Genomic DNA, 20,331 nt, shown 5'->3' with positions numbered 1-20,331 from the left:
TACCTCTTTCTATTTTTATTGTTTCAGCTGCAGGGAAATCCCGTTTAGCTCCTGTTTCCCTAGTACTATTTCAATGCTAGATTTACATCTTGCATCTCCTGTAGTACTTTGCAGAAGGAAGGGATTGGGGGGCAGTACAGATACTGAAGGAAAAAGCTCAAGACAAGAACAGCATGTTTTCCAATCTGCTCTTTTAAAACATCCACTTTCTAAGAGCTTTGGGGTTTTAAAGGGATTAGACATTATGACACATCTGTCAGGTTGCCATAGAATTTGTCGAAAATCCCCATAAGAGTGGGACTTATGCAATGAAGCTTAGTTATATCATGGATAGGCTTGTAACACATTTTCTGTTCTTTATACCTAAAGTTACAGGGATCACCTGTGTATTTGCTGGTGGCTGTCTAATAAAAGATGTGGGTGTGGAGGAAATCGATTTTTAATTATCTGAATGATATAGAGGTAAGTTTCCAATGAGTTTTCTTTCTCATGTTTGGTTTTCCCTTTGCATGATGACCTACTAAAACCAAATAGATTTTGAATGCCTATGGCAATGCCTCATGAAAGCACTGGTTCTCTACATGCTCTCTTGTTTCCTCTCCAATAAAAAATCAATTAATATTAAAGTTAAAATATATGGTATTGGTTGTAAGTACATCACTTTTTCTTGCATCCTAGTTTTGTCTTTTTTTTTTTTTTAGTTTCTGCTTAGGTATGAAGAGAAATCTATTATCTTGATTAGATATAAATTCAAAACAAATGTTGAATACCAGCTGTTGTATTCTCAACATTTTAGAATTCAACTTTAAATGAAATCTTCAAAAAAGCAAGTCCAAGAAAAACCTCATAGTAATACTTGTGTCTCATTCACTACCATCACCAAATGATATTGATTGCAGTACCTGAAGAAATCATTAGGCACCATATGACACTGATGTCTGTTTAGAGTGTTTTTTATTCTGTATTGGAAAATAAAGCACATTACCTAAATGAGTCAAATGGCAAGAAAAAAATTTATCCCTAAAAGCCATCTGTGAATTAGCATATGGGCTTCTGGAACCCAACATCTTGATTCTATATGTGAGTCAGGAGGAAAAAACAAACAAACAAACAAACAAACAAAAAAAAAAAAAAGAAAGAATGAAAGGAAGAAAATGGGATCCTGTCTCTAAATATAAAACAAGAAATGGTTTTATTCAATCAAGGAGATTTCAAAGAAAGTATTTATGAGAATGAAGTAGTCAGCTGGACCTCACAGAGGCTTCACCCAGGGCTGATCCCAAGAACAGTCACAAAACTTTAAGTTAGCCAAGACCCAGACTCTGCTGATGGAAAAATATGTTCCTGCATCCTTGCTCTGTAAATCTAGGCACGTTCTATATGCAATATAGGCTTTGTAGTTTTGGCAGATCTACCTATCTTGAACTGGAAAACAGTTCAGTGAAGCATGAAGAAAGAACGAAAGAACGAAAGGAAGGAAGGAAGGAAGGAAGGGAGGGAGGGAAGGAGGGAGGGAGGAAGGAAGGAAGGAAGGAAGGAAGGAAAGGAAAGGAAAGGAAAGGAAAGAAAGAAAGAAAGAAAGAAAGAAAGAAAGAAAGAAAGAAAGAAAGAAAGAAAGAAAGAAAGAAAGAGAAAGAATATGAATCAAAGGCAAGAAACCTAGCTGTAGTGGCAGCCACTGCCATTATTAGGTAAGTGTTAGTGAGTCTTAAAACACTCCTGCCTTTGCCCCTTCAGCCCAGCTCCCAGTCAAGTTGGCAAAGCATAACTTTGCTGCTTAGGAAAAGGCAACATGTCCCTCTTGCATTTATCAGATACTGTATATCTGCCTTGAATATATAAACTAATACAAACCAATAAAGTCAGGTGGACAGAGGAATGAGGCCTAAATGCTTTTATGTACTTTGAGTTGCTGGGGAATATTTTTCCTGTATATTCACATGTTCCAAATATCTGTCTTACTTTGAGCCTGGATTTCTGAAGTAAACATGTACAACCTAGCAGTGGGAACAAAAGACAGAAATAACTCTCTGTTGACACTTTTAATTAGATGTGGTTGCAGGGCCACTCAAGATGACAATTAGCCCCACTGCAACTACTATTGACGGATTACAAGCAAACACCGCCTGCTACCTGGTAATTCTACCTGCTAATTACTTGGAAAGATTCAGTCACTCAACAACTGACCTGAAAGTTTTTGTGAATTGGAGGACCTGTTAGAGAGGGGTGGGGGACGACTTTAAAAAAACCACATGGTGAAGCTGAGAGTCAGGAGCTGCTGAAATTTTATCAAAAATATTCTTGCAGCATAATGAAGCTTTCCAGGGAGTCAATCTCCCCAGACATTTGCCTTTGCCAACAGTTACAACAATGAGGAAAACTTTAATAGTGGTGTGGCAATTATTTTTTTAATGCTGACTATGAAAACACCCACTGAGCTGTTTGCAGTCTCTGCCAAGTGGCAAGTGCACAGTGAATTTCAGCTAAGAGAAGACTTCGGACTTCAGCCCTAAAGTGATACTTAGAAGGGGCATGTGTGTCTTTCTGGATGGAAGAGAGAAGACAAGGAGGTCTGGGGCCGGGAGAAGCAGGGAACCAAGGAAGATACCAAGAAACAGATGAGGAAACACTTAGACAAGCCCACACTTTTGCTTGATTTTCTCCTACTTCTTCTCAGTCATCCCAGTGGGATAGCATCGAGTGAAGCCTCAGGGCCTCTCCAGTGATAACAGCAGACATCAGTGTTGTTGCAGGCTCTGGCTGGGAAACAACTGACTGCTGCGGAATGCCTGTCGATGGAGGAGCAGCATTAGGGGGAGGTATCTAGCTGAGGGATTCAGATGGTGAACCAATTGCCAGAGGTCACACAAGTCACTGCTCAAGGTAAGAGTAATTAGTTTGTTTATTCAGTTGTCATTTGCTGAGTGGCCATTATGTGCTAGATGCTGAAGATGCATGGCTTCCATAGGTAATTCAACCACAATCAAAGCTGCAATGGGATTCATTCACAGGAAGGAAGAAAAAAGCACAGTTTCTTGTCTCCATAAAGCTCACAGTCCTAGAAATAATAAGTCTTTATATTCTTACTTTGTACTTGGACAAAAGCTACTTTGTTATATCCCCATTACACCCCTTATAAGGTTAAGACTTATTATCCTATACATTTACAGATGAGGAAAATAAGCCTTGACCTTGCTGAAACTCATACAGCTAGTAAGCAGCAGCACCAAAACTTAAGCTTAAGTATCTTGATCCCCAGCTATCTAAAACCGTGGTCCCTAATATCTGGGCTTTAGCTCACTTCTGAGTTTTGATGCAGCAAAACTCAACTGAAGTCAGTGCCTGAGATCTCTGAGCCTCTATTTAAGAGCTATTTCCACTCAAACTACATGCAGACCTCCTACAACAAAGGTTCGTGAAGAGACACATAATATAAATACACTTAAAGCTGCAAAGTCATTCATTAACAGAAGTGTAGATTGCGTAGTTGACAACCTGAACTACAGAATTTTTTGAAGCATAGTCTTACCACTTTCAAGAGCACTTTTGAGCTAGTTTCAATGTTTACATACTGAGATTTTATCTGACAAAATTGTATTTTGCCCAATATGTTTATCATAGCATTATTTATAATGGCAAAAAATTTCAAGATAACCTAACTTATTAATATTAGAGAAGTGATGAGGAAAACATGGTGCCTCTCTAGAGACAGTATTATGTAGTCATTAAAAGTAATTATCAATAGTTATATGGCCAGGTACAGTGGCTCATGCCTATAATCCCAACACTTTGGTGGGAGGCCAAGGCAGGAGCATCACTTTAGGGCAGTTGAAGACCAGCCTGGACAATATAGCAAGACCCTGTCTCTAAAAAATATATATATATATAATTAACCTGGCATGGTGGCATGCACCTGTAGTCCTAGCTATATGGGAAGCTGAGATGGGAGTATTGCTTGAGCCCAGGATTTGAAGGCTGCAGTGAGCTATGATGGCACCACTGCACTCCAGCCTGGATGACAGAGTGAGACCCTGTCTTCAAGAAAAAAAACTTTTTAAATTTATGCAGTACAGAAATCGCTCACTCCTCTAGATTGCTTACTATGCACCAGATATTCTTCTAAACATTTTATAAACTCATTAATCCTCACAATAACCCAATGTACTATTATCATTTCCAGTTTAAATAGAAAAATTAAGCACAAAGAAAATGACAGACCAAAAATCACACAGAAAGAGAAGAGGCAGGGTTCAAACCCAAGTAAGCTAACTGCATGATTTGCATTTTCAGTCATTCCACTATATCCACTATACTGCATCTCCACCATTCAGTGAAAAACATAGGAGACAAGTTTATGTACATTTTGATTGGACCTATCAAGCACAAGCATCTCTACAGCAGAGGGTGAAAATGGAAGTAAATAAACAGAAGGGTATTAATGCTGATTATATTAGCTTCTTGTTGCTGGGTGACTAAGTTACCCCCAACACTTGGTGATTTGAAACAACAAGCATTTATTATCTCACTGTTTCTCCATGCTAAGAATTTGGGAGTAACTTAGCTGGGTAGTTCTGGCTCAAGGTCTTCCATGAAGATTGCAGTCAAGCTATTGGGTAGGGCTGCAGTCATGTGAGAGCTGGACTGGGGCTCTTGGATCTGCTTCTAAGAAGGCTCATGCATATGGCTGGTGGCAGGGGGGGCTCAGTTTATTGTTGTCTGTTGCCAGGAAGCACAATTCCTTGCCAAATGGGCCCCTACATAGGCTTCTTAGGTGTCCTCACAAAGTGGCAGCTGGCTTCCTCCAGAGTGAGTGAACCAAGAACAAGGAGGAAGCCACAGTGTTTGCTGTGAACCAGGCTAGAAAGTCATACATTCTCACTTCTACCACATTCTATTTGTTGGGATCAAGTCATTAAGTACAGCTCTTACTCAAAGAGAGGAGAATTAGCTTTCTTCTTTGGAAAGAAAGATTATCAAGTAATTTATGGATGTTTTTAAATCACCATAGTAGCTGGGAGATGTGGCTGATGCCTGTAATCCCATCAATTTGAAAGGCTGAGGTGGGAGGATTGCTTGAGGTCAGGAGTTCAAAACCAGTCTGGGCAACATAGAAAGACCTCATCTCTGAAAGATGAGCCAAGCATGGTGTTGCATGCCTGTAGTCCCAGCTACTTGGGAGGCTGAGGTGGGAGGATTTGTTGAGCACAGGAGGTTGAGACTGCAGTGAGCCATGATCACACCACTGCACTCCAGCCTGGGTGACAGAGTGAGACTGTGTCTCTGCAAAAAAATTTTTAAATTTAAAAATTGTCTCAACTACCCTGATATAAAAAGAAAAACAAAAATTAAAAATAAGTTTTTTAAACTACCAGAGTAATCATATTAAGATTATGAGAGTAGTAGGTAATTTTTTCTTTCTTAGTCAAATTTCTGTATTTTTATAACTAAAAACTTGAAAAAACAAACTTGTATTTAATATTTAAATAGTTATAAACATGTCTGCAATTACATTCAGTGCACTCAGCAATACATACATACATACATACATACATACACACATACAGTCTCTCCAAAGCTCAAATTCAACTCTATCAAATATTCCTCTGGTCTTTATCACATCTTCTGAAAATGACAGTTCATCCTCAAATGTCTGAGAGGAAGGAATATTTTAAAAAGCAAGCCTGAAAAGTACATGCCTCTCTTCTGCTCCCCAAAGTATTCTGATGTCTGCCTATCAGTGCAGGCAGACCTCCTCATAAGCCTAGATGCCCTTAGAATTGTGTGAAGTTGCACAAAAACCCCATGCCTCTAGCTTTTTCAAGGACACTGCCTATTATGTCTCTCAATGTCTTCTATAGGATGCACTGCCATGACAAACTTGCTCCCTTACAGAATTGATGTGCCTGTTCATCCCCGAGTTGAAAAGCTTCCTGAATTTCCTTTCTTTGTCCTTGCTGCAAGGAAGCTCACAGTAATATACTGCCTTTTGCAGTGAATATAGGCCTTTTTTGTTTTTCACATGATCCTGTTTTTACAATATTGTAACCTTATTTTACATAAGTTCTTTACTCAAAAAGTCCTTTTTGGAAAGAAACAGGTAGGAACAACAGATACTGTTTTAGTGCTTATCATGTGCTAAACACTAGCAAGTTGGTTCCCCAGTGAAAAAAGAATTTTTATTTTCCTTTTAAGCATTTGGAGTGCCATTTGGGAGTGGTTGAGAGTTTTCAGTTTCTCTAGATGGAGACCTTTGGGACATTCTTTTGGAAGCAGGGAGTTGCTATTATTATCAGGAAAGTTTACTATTACTACAGTAAAGCTCAAAGCTAGTTCCTATCCATAGCTGTCTAGGGAATAAAAAAACCTGTGAAGTCAATCCAAGTCCTAATGATGATGCTATAGATCAAGATATTGTTGTATTTATTACAATATAAACTAGAGCTAGCTTTAACTATGCTATATCCTTGCTTATGTAAAGAAATCTTTTTGAAAATACAGATTTAGACTGAAATTTGGAGCCCACATACGGAATTACTTAAGTTGGAGAAAACCTACGTTTTGAGCAATGTACTCCCAACTTTCATGATTGTCTTGTCAGGACAATAGAGTTCAGACTGTACCTCCGGGTGGGTTAGGAGCATCCCCTGAAGAAAATAAGTTTCCACTGTCAGTCATGCTCAGACAGGAAACACCATGGCCTTGGACAGTGGCAAGGGAGGATCCCCACCAATCTCACATGCTGTGGATGGAGACACTCGGGGTATCTGACAATGAGAAGCACTGTGGGAGCCAGAGATCCCCATGAGAAGTGGGACCTCCGCTGCTTGGGAGCCCATAGAGAGCAAAGCAAGGACTTTCAAATGGGGATCAGAGCCTATAAGCCCTAAAAGGAATCACTGTTGACAGTCGTATATATAATTATTTTTGCTTGTTCACTGAACACTTTGAGGACTTTCTCTCAGTTAAGTAGTATGATCTTTATATACATCTCTAGCCTGTTTGATACCTGCCACAGCACTGACACATTATATTTCTATTTTTCTCTAAAATATTTTTCTCAAAATAAAAAAAAATTAAGAAGATAAGTACTTCTATATGGCCATCCCATATAGTCTATACACTCCCACTTGGATAAATACAGGAGAGCTGGCAGGGCAGACCAGACCGCTGACTTGTGGCTAATGAGCATCAGAGTCAGATGCTGGAAACACTCTCAAAGAGCTGAGTGCATTCTGTAGTCTTTTCCCCTCTGTGCATTCTCTTTCTGCCATTTATTTCTGGCAAATAGTTTTAATGCATAATGGCTGACAAGGGTAAGCAAATGAAGTGTTCAACTTGCCACAAAGAATGAGAATTATGCTAACTCTTCAAATGCAAGTTTTCTGGCTGTTCAAGGATACAATAAGGCAAGCCGAGGGTAAAGATCAGCAGTCACTTAGGTATTGGTTGGTCTTTCATGAATATCACTGCAGAGTGGAAGGATAAAGCAATATTCTTGGAAGTGGGATCTACAAGAAACCATGGCCAGAGGTGTATCACCGCCTGTCTGCCCTCAAATCCTTTAGAGTGCTAATTTGTAGGAATACAGCCACTCTGCACTAAATGGACTACATGTGTATCATTTCATTTAATACTCATAACAACCCTATTATATTACAGATTGGGAAGCCAGAAGCCCAGAAAGTTTAGGGGAAAATGCTGCCCATAGTCTCATAGCTAAGAAATTATCACAGAACCAGTGTTTGACCCAGACAATCTGACTCTAGAGCCAATGTGCTTAACCATTATGCAATATTGCCTTCAGCTCTCTGCAGTGTTATTTTCTTATCATCCTCTGCATTCAATTAAATTTTATTAAATTAGACTCTTGGCTGTTTTGAGTCAGGGGAGGGAGTGGTAATTGTAAGGGAGTACGCTAGGTCCCCACCTAGAGTAGCGTTGCAAATGAGAAAAGCCTTGTGAGATGAGAAATTGCCAATGGCCCACCCCTAATATCCATTTTCCCCACCTCCTCAATGATAGGAGCACCTATAACCATGTGCCTAGCTAATACATATCTCAGTTTCCTTTGCCGACAGGTGTGGTCATATGATGAAGTTTTGGTCAACAAGATGTATGCAAAAGAATCCTTATGTGCACAAGGGCTCACTCATCTTCAGTCCTTCCTCCTTCCTACCATTTAGAACTTGGATAAGATGGCATGAGCTCTAAGGCTATCATGGACCATTAAATGACCCTAACACTGGAAGCCACATACTTAGGATGGTGGAGCAGAAAAACAAACACCAGGACTCTGATGATAGTATGAAACGGTATCATCGGGTCAGCCTTGGAAGTCCTACCTCCTTTTACATGAGCAAGAAATACACTTCTATTTTGTTTAAGCCAGTGTTGTTTTGGGGTTTTATGTTACATGCAGCCAGGGACTACCTAGGCCTGTTGCTCAAGGTTGTATTGGTTTTTTAATTTCCAAAAGCATCTGGCTAAGGAGAGGAATGAGGGCTGAAATGCAGCCGGCGTTCTCTTCAACAAACTGTGGACCCTGACATGGGGCTGAGTCCACCGGAAAGACAGGACATCATTTTCTAATTCATTTAAAGGCCTAGTCTGTTCATGAAGTCATGGCCCTATTTGGAAGGATCACCTTTTGGTGATTGACACAAAGGCACTATATGGGCTAGCTGGAGCTTCGTTTTAATTCAAGTCCAGAGAAGGGAGCTTACAATAGCAAGAGGTTACACAAGACATTTGGAGCAGCAGAAATTGTTCAGTGGAATAATGACTACCAGGTTAACATGTAGAACTTAAAACTACTTTCTCTGGGCCAGGCATGGTGGCTCACGCCTGTAATCCCAGCACTTTGGGAGGCCGAGGCAGGTAGATCACTTGAAGTCAGGTGTTCAAGACCCCTGCCCAACATGGTGAAACCCCATCCCTACTAAAAATACAAAAATTAGCCAGCTGTGGTGGCACATGCCTGGAATCCCAGCTACTTGGGAGGCTGAGGCAGGAGAATCTCTTGAACCCAGGAGGCAGAGGTTGCAGTGAGCCAAGATAGCGCCACTGCACTCCAGCCTGGGTGACAGAATGAGACTCCATCTTAAAAAACTAAAAAATTAAAAATTAAAAAAAACTGCTTCCTCTGATGTTCCCCAAAATAGTTTGGAGACTCGTGGCTATCTACTCAAAGGAAAAGAAGTCATCATATGAAAAAGACATTTGCACATGTGTGTTTATAGCAGCACAATTCGCAGTTGCAAATATGTGAAACCAACCTAAATGCCCATCAAGCAACAAGTGGATAAAAAAAAAGGGATATGTTTACATCATGGAATACTACTCAGCCATTTAAAGAATGAAATAATGGCATTTGCAGCATACGGGATGGAACTGGTGACCATTATTCTAAGTAACTCAGGAATGGAAAAATCAAATATTGTATGTCCTCACTTACAAGTGGGAGCTAAGCTGTGAGGATGCAAAGGCATAAGAATGATATAATAGATTTGGGGGATTTAGGGGAAGGAGGAGAGGGGGGGTGAGAGATAAAAGACTACATACTGGGTACAGTGTATACTGCTCAGGTGACAGGTACATCAAAATCTCAGAAATCACCACTAAAGAACTTACCCATGTAACCAAAAATCACCTGTTCCCCCAAAACTACTGAAATAAAATAAACCAACAAAATCTTGGAGAAAGGGGATCCAATAGAAAATTGGACTTTCTATAATCAGTAGGATAAGGGCTTAGAATAATGTAAATATTAATATGAAAAAGTGACTTTTTAAATCATAAACTGTTGTGCATTCCTTATCTCATTTAATCCTCAAAACTACATTATAATTACGTATTATTGTTTCAGTTCTACAGAAGAGAAAGCAATCTGAGAGCAAATAAATAAATCGTTCAAGTTCACAGCTAATAAGTGGCAAAGCCAGGATTCTCACCAGGTCTGACTCCTAAAGTTGTGCGCTGAACCACTACTCTGTATTTCAGTCTAGCACCTCCTAAGTGATCACATGTCCAAATTAGTGAAGTCCTAAACTTGACTGAGCTTATGGAAATTTGAAAACACCCCATAATGGGCCCAGATGATGTGTCGGAGCCCCTTTGTTTAGAAGAAGGAAGTTGCCTTACTTCCCCAGTCATTTCTGTTTCGGAGGAGCGGCGTGCTCCACAGATGTGTGAAGTGGCCAGGATTCCCACTCAGCGTGACACAAGCCCTTCCAGCTTCAAGAAGTCAGACCTAGACCTCTCTGTGGAAAGGGCAAGTCCTCTTTAATAAAATTTCTCCTCTGGAGGTACAGCTTCCCTCTGGTGCTCAACTCGAGTTCCTCTTGGGATCACCCTACCCTAAGTTATTTTAAGGCAGTATTGTTTTATGACTTATTTCTTAGTTTCCTGCTGGAAAAAAAAAAAAAGTTACAGCCCAGGCATTCTGCCTCGGACACTGCAAACAGCTGATGTGTAATTCGGTAAAGTATATTTTATTGTGAGTGGGAAGATATGCAAGAAATAGGAAATTATTTCTGTTAGAGTAATATCTGTTTCTTGTTCTCCCCCTTGCCCCAGTGCCCACACCCCCGTCTCTGCACACACACACCTTGGCTCTGGTAGCAGAGCTCTGCACTGACACTTCCTATGTAAGATTTACCCTAGAGAGACAAAGAGTTGTTTTTGAGCAATTTTTTGCTTCTAAAAGTTGACTCAAGATTGTTTCAGGGATACGCCCTTGGATTCTCTTCTTTTTGGAGGTCTCTGTGGGTCCTGCCCAGCCTCAGATGTGCACGTGTGGGTGCGTGCATGTGTGCAACCATATAAAAAATATATATTTCTACCTCCACATAAAAGCTGATGCTTAATAAAAGGAATACTAATAAAATTGCCCTAGTACCCTGATGAGGTCAGTAATGCCTGCTTTTGCTAAGAAGAAAAATGGAAAAAAAAAAAAAAAGAGAGAGAAAGAGAAAGAGCCAAGTTACAGAGTGGCTGTGGTGTAAGGGAGGGACATGAGCTCGTCTCCCCCTGTGTGACTCCTGAATCCATCCACTCCTGGTGAAGCTCTATTCCCATCTGACCCCCCACACAGCAAACCAGACATACCCTAGGCCTATTCCTGAAACCACTTCTCTCACAACATCTAGGAGAGAGTAAAACATTTTCTGTAAAGCAATTGCTGCGACTTGTCCTAAAACTAAAAACAGATAAACAATTTTTAAAAAATGAAAATAGTTTAACAAAACAAATCCTGAAGACTTACCTACTCCACCCAAGGGTCGAGACTTGTAGCTGCTGAGTAGAGTAGCTGACCACAGTGAAAGCTGAGAGGACAATTACACCTTATACTCAAAAGGTTTTATACAGCAGAAATATGACATTATTTCAAATTGCATATTGGCAAATTTGTACAAATTTTCGCAGACTAATTTTAAATATATATTCTAAAGAAAATTATTTGTCCCGTGTTAGAAGAAAACACTCTGGGGAGGTAAGGACTGCCTCTCCTAAGTCCCAAATGCTTAGGACCCTTTTTTATGTTAATAATTGTTCAGTGATAGCTTTATGCTAATGCTAATCACATTATGTCTTTTTTTTTTTTTTTTTTTTTTTTTTTTTTGAGACAGTCTCACTCTGTCACCCAGGCTGGAGTGCAATGGTGCCATCTTGGCTCACTGCAACCTCCGCCTCCTGGGTTCAAGCAATTCTCAGGCCTCAGCCTCCCAAGTAAGTGGGATTACAGGCACACACCACCGCACCATGCTAATTTTTGTATTTTTAGTGGAGACAGGGTTTCACCATGTTGTCCAGGTTGGTCTCGAACTCCTGACTTCAAATGATCCACCTACCTCAGCCGCCCAAAGTGCTGGGATTACAGGCATGAGCCACCACACCCAGCTAATGCTAATCACATTATGTCTTACTTCATTTACTCAGTACATATCTATAATGTAGGTGCTATCATTATTCCCATTTAAGGGATGAAGTAACTGAGACATAGAAACTTTAAGTAACTCATTCAAGGCCACATCGATTTAAACCAGACCTGTCCAGAACTAGCACTCATGTTTTGAAATCCCAACCATATGCTCCAGGAGGCTTTGTCTGTATTTGTTTGCCAGGAGATGGTAAGGGGAAGGTAGAGTATTGGGAAATGTGTCAGAGAAAGGACTAAAATTGTAAGAGGGCCTCTTGTGACACCACATTCTGTGTACATCAATAGAGGAGAATATAATTTTCATGGTGCATTTAGTAGTTTAAAAACTGCACATTTCCTTTGTAATAACCTTATAATAAACTACTGCACATTTTTCCCACAGACCAAAGTGATAAAATTATAAGCTTATGAATGATCACAAACAACTTGTAGATTCCTACTGAGCAAAGCATCATAATGTTCAATAAATGGAAGCTATTACATTGCTGTTCTTGTTCGTATTATGGAGACATAGCATCACAATGTCTTTGAGCAAAAGCGGTTTCACAGCCCTTTTCTTACCAAACTACATAATAACCTCAGGGCTATTCCTAAAGTAATGCATTACTTCATTCAGTCACTGAGCGCCTTTGCTGGACCCAACACCACAGTGGTTCCCCCTTAACAACAGGGGATACATTCCAAGACCCCCAGTGGCTGCTGAAACTACAGATGGTACCAAATCCTACCTATACAGTAGGAGGTTTTTTCCTATGCATACACACCTATGAGAAAGTTTAATGTGTAAATTAGGCACAGTACTCTTACACTTCGGGGCCATTATTAAGTGAAATAATGGTTCCTTGACCATAAGCACTATGTTGCTGCTACAGTCGATCTGACAGCCTAGATGGTCGCTAAGTGACTGGTATGCAGGCAGTATATACAGCGTGGATGTGCTGGGCAAAAGGATACACTCCAGGGAGCACAAAATGGAATGGTATAGGGTCACCCAGGCCCTGGGATGTCAGGGCCTGATGGTTTATTCTAGTGAGATAGGAAGCCACTGGAGGGCACTGAGCAGGAGAATGTCATTTATTATCTGGCATGTTTTAAAGAATCACTCTGTCTACTGTGCCAAAAACACACCATAATACCTAATGATCCTAATGATGGGTGACAGCCACTCAGGGATTTGGAGATAACTGCAGTATTAAACGCTAACTGCAGTAATTGCTGGTGTCTCCACCTTCAATACCCACAGACATTGAGGCAAGGTAATTTGAACCTATCCCTAAGGGAAAAAATCTTAAGATGGGGCTATATACATTGAGAAATATGAACTTAAATCAGGAATATGAGCTTAAAAATTATGCATGCATCTATTGATACCATCATGGAATAAAGTAAGACAATTCTGTTCTGGAAGAAGGCAACCAGGGCACCTCTAGGAATCCCAAATGCTCACCTTCCCTTCACGATGGACAAGGAGACGCTGACCAAGTAACAGCATTACAGGAGTGTTCCGACTGCAGGGTGAGCCAGTGTTTATTGATTTGCTTTAGATTAGTCAAGAGAGAAGAGGGAACTAGGAAGGGCTCATAGAAAACAAGAAAACTGAGGTGACACAAAGCAAAATGGGCCCACAGGAAATTAACTAAAAGAGAACTAAATTGCAGGCCTACTAGGTGCCAGGCACTGTGTGAATGTGGTCTTGTTTAACTGGAACAACAACCCTGTGAAGAAAATGAAGCTCAGATATGTCCAATAACCAGCCCAAGGTCAGGCAATTGATGAGAGGCAGAGCAAACATTTAAGCCCAGACCTTTTTCTTTTTCTCCAAAGCTTGTGCTTCTTTATGCAACATTGAGTTGTGCTGATAGTGTTGGCACAGTGACAGAGAGAAAATTGTCCTAAATAAATGTGAAAATAAATCTTGGGCTATTCATTACCTAAGCTTTATAAGCAAGCCATCATCCTGTCGCAGGGTTGAACTGCACTAGAAAAATCTCAGTACACAAATAGGAAGCATCATTCCAGTTTATGGTGCTCTTACCTGCCAGATTATAGAGGTGGGGTCTGGAGGAGAAAGTCTCCCCCCAAACAGTCTTACCTGGAACTGAAAAAATAATAAGGGAAACAGAATTCCAGCAAACAGGAAAAGGCCTCTCAGATTGAGTGAGCTATTTTATTCAGGAAACATTATGCATCAATTTTAACCAATTCTCATTTAATCTCCATCTGGTTTGGAATTTTAAGAGAACCTAAATTACTCAATATTTAAAAAATATAGTTAGCTGCCTGAGTCCACTGCATGTGACAGTGTGGATCATCATTGCCACAGGTGAATATATTTTTATGCCTTCATCCAAATATTTATTGAGCATCATTATGTGCCAAGCACTTCAGTAATTGGTCAAAGAAACTTCTAAATCCTGTTGGTGTTCTTCCTGAAACAATCAAGTCCTCCTGATACATCTCTGATTCTTAATAACAAATACCTGATGGAATGCTTCCCAATTAAATTATATATAAAACCAATTGCCTTTGGAATTTGGATCTTTACATTAGATGAAAAATATGATATACAGATGATTGCCCTTCATTTTTCAGTAGTCTTGCATTTTGTTCTCATTCTCTTAAGTCTGGTTATTATTAAGGAAAGAGAATTCTCAGCACACTATAGCATATTAATTTCCATTGGCCAAATGTCAACTAGAATGAGTATTTCTTATGTGTGGTTGGCATGTGCGTGTGTGGAGGTTGTTAAGGTTTCCTGATGTGTTCCGAAACTCAGATGGGCCTGGGTGTGGAGAGATGAAAACCCCATCATGAACCAGGGCTTCCCATCTGGCTGGTCACCTTCTTGTTGCACCATCATCTCTGGAATTAACAATTGGAGGCCCTCCAAGGGAACATTCTCTGTGGCAAGTTCCCAACTGAGCTTCAAGTTACACTTCTGGAGTTAAACGGGACAGAAGAGAGTGTTATCTCAAAGGCCATCTCTGTGCTGTTAGTCCAGGGTATGCTTCCTTTCTGGAGTTCTGCCTGACACCCATCCTGCCTGCCAGACAAAGATTAATCCAGGCAGAGGTAGCCAAACTGACAACCTAGGTGACACTATATGAGCTAGGGGTCTCCCTGGGGCAGATGGATATGGAGAACTTTGCAACAAAAAGCACCTCAGAGCCTGTGGTAAGCTATAATATATTAAAAGATAAATCACAGTGTTGAATTTTAGAGCAGGAAGGAGGCTATGTCCACCATTCATTTTACAGAGGAGAAAATAGCCATCTAGAAAAAGCACGTGCTGTAACTAAAGGTATTTCACTGCTAACTTGCAAAGCCAGGCCTGGTCCCCATGACTAGAATCCTAGCCCCAACTGTACATGGAGAGCCACAGTAGGCACCGCCCTGTTGCTGTGTTTTCTAGAGCTATATTCTCAATGGGATAAAAAGGAGCTCCCTCTAAAGTGTTAACTCATAACATATTCAGGCCTCCCCATAAGAGATTATCTCTCCCCCACCTCTTTTAAAATAAGTAATCTCAAACTTATACAAAAGTTGTGCCTATAGTAGCAAAAACTGTTTTCCCTAAACCATTTATGAGTAAGTTGCTAGCATGACATCTTAAACCCCTAAATGCTTTGGCGTGTATGTATCATAAACAATGATAATTTTCCCATATTATAAAAAATCTATTTATTTTATATTATCTACTATCAAAATTAGGAAATTAACACTTATACATTACTACCATCTAATCCACAGATCGCATTCAGGTTTCCTCATTTTCCCAAAAATGTTCCAGTCCAGAATCACACAATGCTTTTAGTTGTCATAGTCTCAGAATGGTTTCTCCATGTTCTCTTGACTTTCATGACCTTGACATTTTTGAAGATTACAGGACAGCTTTTGGAAAATGTACCTGAGTTTATCTTTGTTTGATGTTTCCCCATGATTAGAGTTAGTTTTTGTACTTTTGGCAAAAATATTACAGAAGTGATGCCATGTGTGCCTCATTGCATCCTACTGGCAGCACATGATTTGGATTTTTTCCATTTCTAATATTAACATTGATCACTTAACTAAGGTGGTTTCTGCCAGGTTTCTTCACTGGATAGTTACTTTTTTTTCCTTTTGCAATTAACATATATTTTGTGGGTAATACCTTCAGCCCATGTAGCCATCCCATTCTTCATCAGATTTTCAATTTATTTATTCAATTATTTATATAAATATGAGTACATTGATTCTTATTTTATTCAAAAGGTTCTAATCTAACAATGTTACCATTGCTGTCTTTTTTTTTATTCATGGGAAACACCTTCCTGCAGGATTCTGTGTCCTTTTGGCATGTTCTCGTCATTCTTTGAGCACTTCATTGCTTTCCAGAAGAAGATTGTGAGGCTCGCCTTGTAACTGCCCTGGCCCATCTGCCAAACCAACCAAAGATGTGGATGTTGGTTGTACTCACTGCTAGGAGTTTGTCACTGATCTCAAGCACTCTAAGCCCACTCTAAGCACTCAAAGCTAGAAAATACACACACACAAACACACACACGCACACACACACCCCAAACTCATATCTCTCTATGTATTGGAAATCATGAATTCAAACTGGTAACTCCATTTCTAGTACAACACTAAAGAGTTCTTTTTTTCTCATTTCCATACATGGAAGTACCTTCTCCAACAGTGAAAAATCTGACCCACATTATTCCTAATATATTTCCTTACTTGGTCCATCTCTGTGGCTGTCCCACTGTCTCCTCGCCTGGACACTTTCCTGGGGGGGCAGCCCTTCTTGCCTCACTTAGGCTCCAGCACTCTATGCTGGGCCCTGACTCACCTGCAGAGACACCTTTCCCCCCCTGTTGGAGGGACCATGGAGGCTCCCCTCACTGTAGCTGGAAGACACCACTCTGCTTGGTCCCTGCTAAAATCTTTGTGAAGAATTGTTCAGGAAGTAGAGAAAAGGAGAAAGATGAAGAAAAAAAGGATAAAACTGTCTTCTCTCTTTTGTCTATGTGGCCAACTCCTAGACCCCTTAAGCTTCCCCATTACTCTCAGGGCCTCCATGGTCTGCCATCACTTTCTCCTCACCTGTGAAATGGCGTGAATCACACTGTGTAATGGTCATCGGCGCATGCAGGGTCACTTGCCCTAAGCTACTTTAGGCAGCTGTTATAGCCTCTTTATCTTTCTTTTTTTTAATTATTATTATACTTTAAGTTCTAGGGTACATGTGCACAACGTGCAGATTTGTTACATATGTATACATGGGCCATGTTGGTGTGCTGCACCCATTAACTCGTCATTTACATTAGGTATATCTCCTAATGCTTTCCCGCTCCCCTTCCCCAGGCCCACAACAGGCCCCGGTGTGTGATGTTCCCCTTCCTGCGTCCAAGTGTTCTCATTGTTCAATTCCCACCTATGAGTGAGAACATGTGGTGTTTGGTTTTTTATCCTCGCGATAGTTTGCTGAGAATGATGGTTTCCAGCTTCATCCATGTCCCTACAAAGGACATGAACTCATCATTTTTTATGGCTGCATAGTATTCCATGGTGTATATATGCCACATTTTCTTAATCTAGTCTATCACTGTTGGACATTTGGGTTGGTTCCAAGTCTTTGCTATTGTGAATAGTGCCGCAATAAACATACGTGTGCATGTGTCTTTATAGCAGCCTGATTTATAATCCTTTAGGTATATACCCAGTAATGGGATGGCTGGGTCAAATGGTATTTCTAGTTCTAGATCCCTCAGGAATCGCCACACTGACTTTCACAATGGTTGAACTAGTTTACAGTCCCACCAACAGTGTAAAACTGTTCATATTTCTCCACATCCTCTCCAACATCTGTTGTTTCCTGGCTTTTTAATGATTGCCATTCTAACTGGTGTGAGATGGTATCTCATTGTGGTTTTGATTTGCATTTCTCTGATGGCCAGTGATGATGAGCATTTTTTCATGTGTCTGTTGGCTGCATAAATGTCTTCTTTTTATACACCAACATAACCTCTTTATATTTCATAGCCAAGGTCCAGCATAGTGCTTACCAGGGAGTAGGGACCCAATATATATTTGTTGAATAGAGATTACATAAATGAATGGATGATCATTTAAGTTATAACCACCTCTTCATCCCATAGATGCATTTTCCTTTTAACTAATGTCTCTTAATGATTAAATGTTTTCTAGTGCTAAATGGATAAATATTGCTGTAATTTGGATGTTTGTGCCCCCAAATTTTATGTTGAGATTTGATCCCCAGCATTGGAGGTGGGGCTTAATGGGGGGTGTTTGAGTCCTAGAGGTGAATCCCTCATGAATAGCTTGGTGCTGTCCTCCTGGTAATGAGTGTGTTCTTGCTCTATTAGTTCCCGAGAGAGCTGGTTGTTAAAAAGAGCCTGGTACCTTCCATCTCTCTCTTGCTTCCTCTCTCACCATGTGATCTCCGGACATGCCAGCTTCCCTTCCCCTTCCACATGAGTGGAAGCAGCCTGAGTCCCTCACCAGAAGGAAATGCCAGTGCCATGCTCCTTGTACAGCCTGCCAAACCACGAGCCAAATGTATTAGTCCTTTCTCACACTGCTATAAAGAACTTCCCTGAGACTAGGTAATTTATAAACAAAGGAGGTTTAATTGACTCACAGTTCTGCATGGCTGGAGAGGCCTCAGGAAACTTACAATCATGGCAGAAGGCAAAGTGGAAGCAGACACCTTCTTCACAAGGTGACAGGGGAAAGAAGAGCCAAGGAGGAACATCCAAACATTTATAAAGCCATCATATCTCATGGAAACTCACTCACTATTAAAATAACAGCATGGGGAAACTGATCCAATCACCCCCTCCCTCGACATATGGGGATTACAGGTCCCTCCCTTGACTCACGGGGATTACAAATTGAGACAAGATTTGGGTAAGTACACAGAGCCAAACTGTATCACCAAATAAGCCCACTTTCTTTATAATTTACCAGCCTCAGGTATTCCCATATAGCAACACAAACAGACTGACAGAAAATTAGTACCAAGGAGTGGGGCTCTACTATAAAGATACTTGAAAATGTGGAAGCAGCTTCAGAACTGGATAATGCGCAGAGGTTGGAAGAGTTTGGAGGGCACAAAAGAAGAAAAATAAACAAGGAAAAGTCTGGAACTTCTTAGAGATTGGTTGTATGGTTGTGACCAAAATGCTGGTAGAAATATAGACAGCAAAGTCCAACCTGATGAAATCTCAAATGGAAATGAGGAATTTACTCAGAACTGGAGCAAAGGTCACCATCATTGCCATAGCAAAGGACTTAGCTGCATTGTGTTCATGCACTAGGGCCAAACTTAAGAGTGATGACCTAGGATATCTAAGGGAAGAAATCTCTAAGCAGCAAAGCTTCAAGAAGGAGCATGGCTGCTTTTAATAGCTTATGGTCATATACAGCAGCAAAGGAAGGACCTAAAGTGGAACTTACAATTAAAAAGGAACCAGAGCATAAACATTTGGAAAATATGTAGCCTGGCCCCATGGTAGAGAAGGAAGGAGCATTTCCAGAAGAATTCAAGGGCACTACAGAGCAACCACTCACTAGAGGGATTTATATCACTAAAAGGGAGCCAGGTGCTAATAGTCAAGACAATGGGAATGAGGCCCCAAAGGTATTTCAGAAATTTTCAAGGCTACTCCTCCCATCACAGGCCCAGAGGCCTATGAAAACAGAATGATTTCCTAGGGTGCAGCTGTTCTGCTCCATCTCAGGGGGCTGCTCCCTGCATCCCTCCCTCAGTCTGCAGCTTTGGGTCAAAGGGCCGCAAGTATTGATCTGGCCACTGCCCTGAGGGCAATAGCCATAAGCCTTGGTGGCTTCCACATAGTGTTAAGTGTGTAGGTGCACAGAATGCAAGAATGGTAGTGGCTTGGCAGCTTGCATCTAGATTTCAGAGAATGTATCAGAAAGCCTGGGGACCCAGGCAGAAGCCTGCCACAGGGGTGGAGCCACTGCAGAGAGCCTCAACTAGGGTAGTATTGAGGGGAAATGTAGAGTTGGATTCCCCTGCACAGAGTCCCTACCAGAGCACTGCCTAGCAGACCTGTGAAAATAGGGCCACAGCCCTCTAGACACCAGAATTATAGAGCTACCAGCAGTGTGCAACTTCAATCTGGAAAAGCCACAGACACTGGACTCCAACCCGTAAGAGCAGCCATGTAGGCTATGCTCAGCAAAGTCATGGATGTAGGGCTGCTAGAGCCCTTGGGGGCACACTCTTCACACCAGTGCACTCAGGATACGAGACATGGAGTCAAAGATTATTTTGGGGCTTTAAGATTTAATATCCACCCTGCTGGATTTCAAACTTACATGGAACCTGTTACCCCTTTCTCTTGGCCAATTTTTCCCTTTTGGAA

At 40.8% G+C, this 20,331-nt stretch overlaps 1 long non-coding RNA gene across 4 annotated transcripts in view; it reads right to left on the bottom strand.

Annotated features, from left to right (window-relative positions):
* The window catches only part of LOC131383619 (uncharacterized), a 339,813-nt gene that overhangs the window by 274,822 nt on the left and 44,660 nt on the right, over positions 1-20,331 (bottom strand). The window contains exon 3 of one of the 4 annotated variants that reach the window (XR_009213779.1): positions 16,172-16,353. The exons of the other annotated variants lie outside the window; for them this stretch is intronic. This is a non-coding gene — a long non-coding RNA (uncharacterized LOC131383619). Of the gene's footprint in view, positions 1-16,171; positions 16,354-20,331 lie in introns of those variants that run through there. 4 annotated transcript variants of the gene reach the window in all.

This window comes from Hylobates moloch, unplaced genomic scaffold (genome assembly GCF_009828535.3).
Source record: "Hylobates moloch isolate HMO894 unplaced genomic scaffold, HMol_V3 SCAFFOLD_5, whole genome shotgun sequence".
Classification (NCBI taxonomy): domain Eukaryota; kingdom Metazoa; phylum Chordata; class Mammalia; order Primates; family Hylobatidae; genus Hylobates; species Hylobates moloch.
The sequence above is the reverse complement of the archived record's forward strand: the minus strand, read 5'-3'. Positions and strand labels throughout refer to the sequence as shown.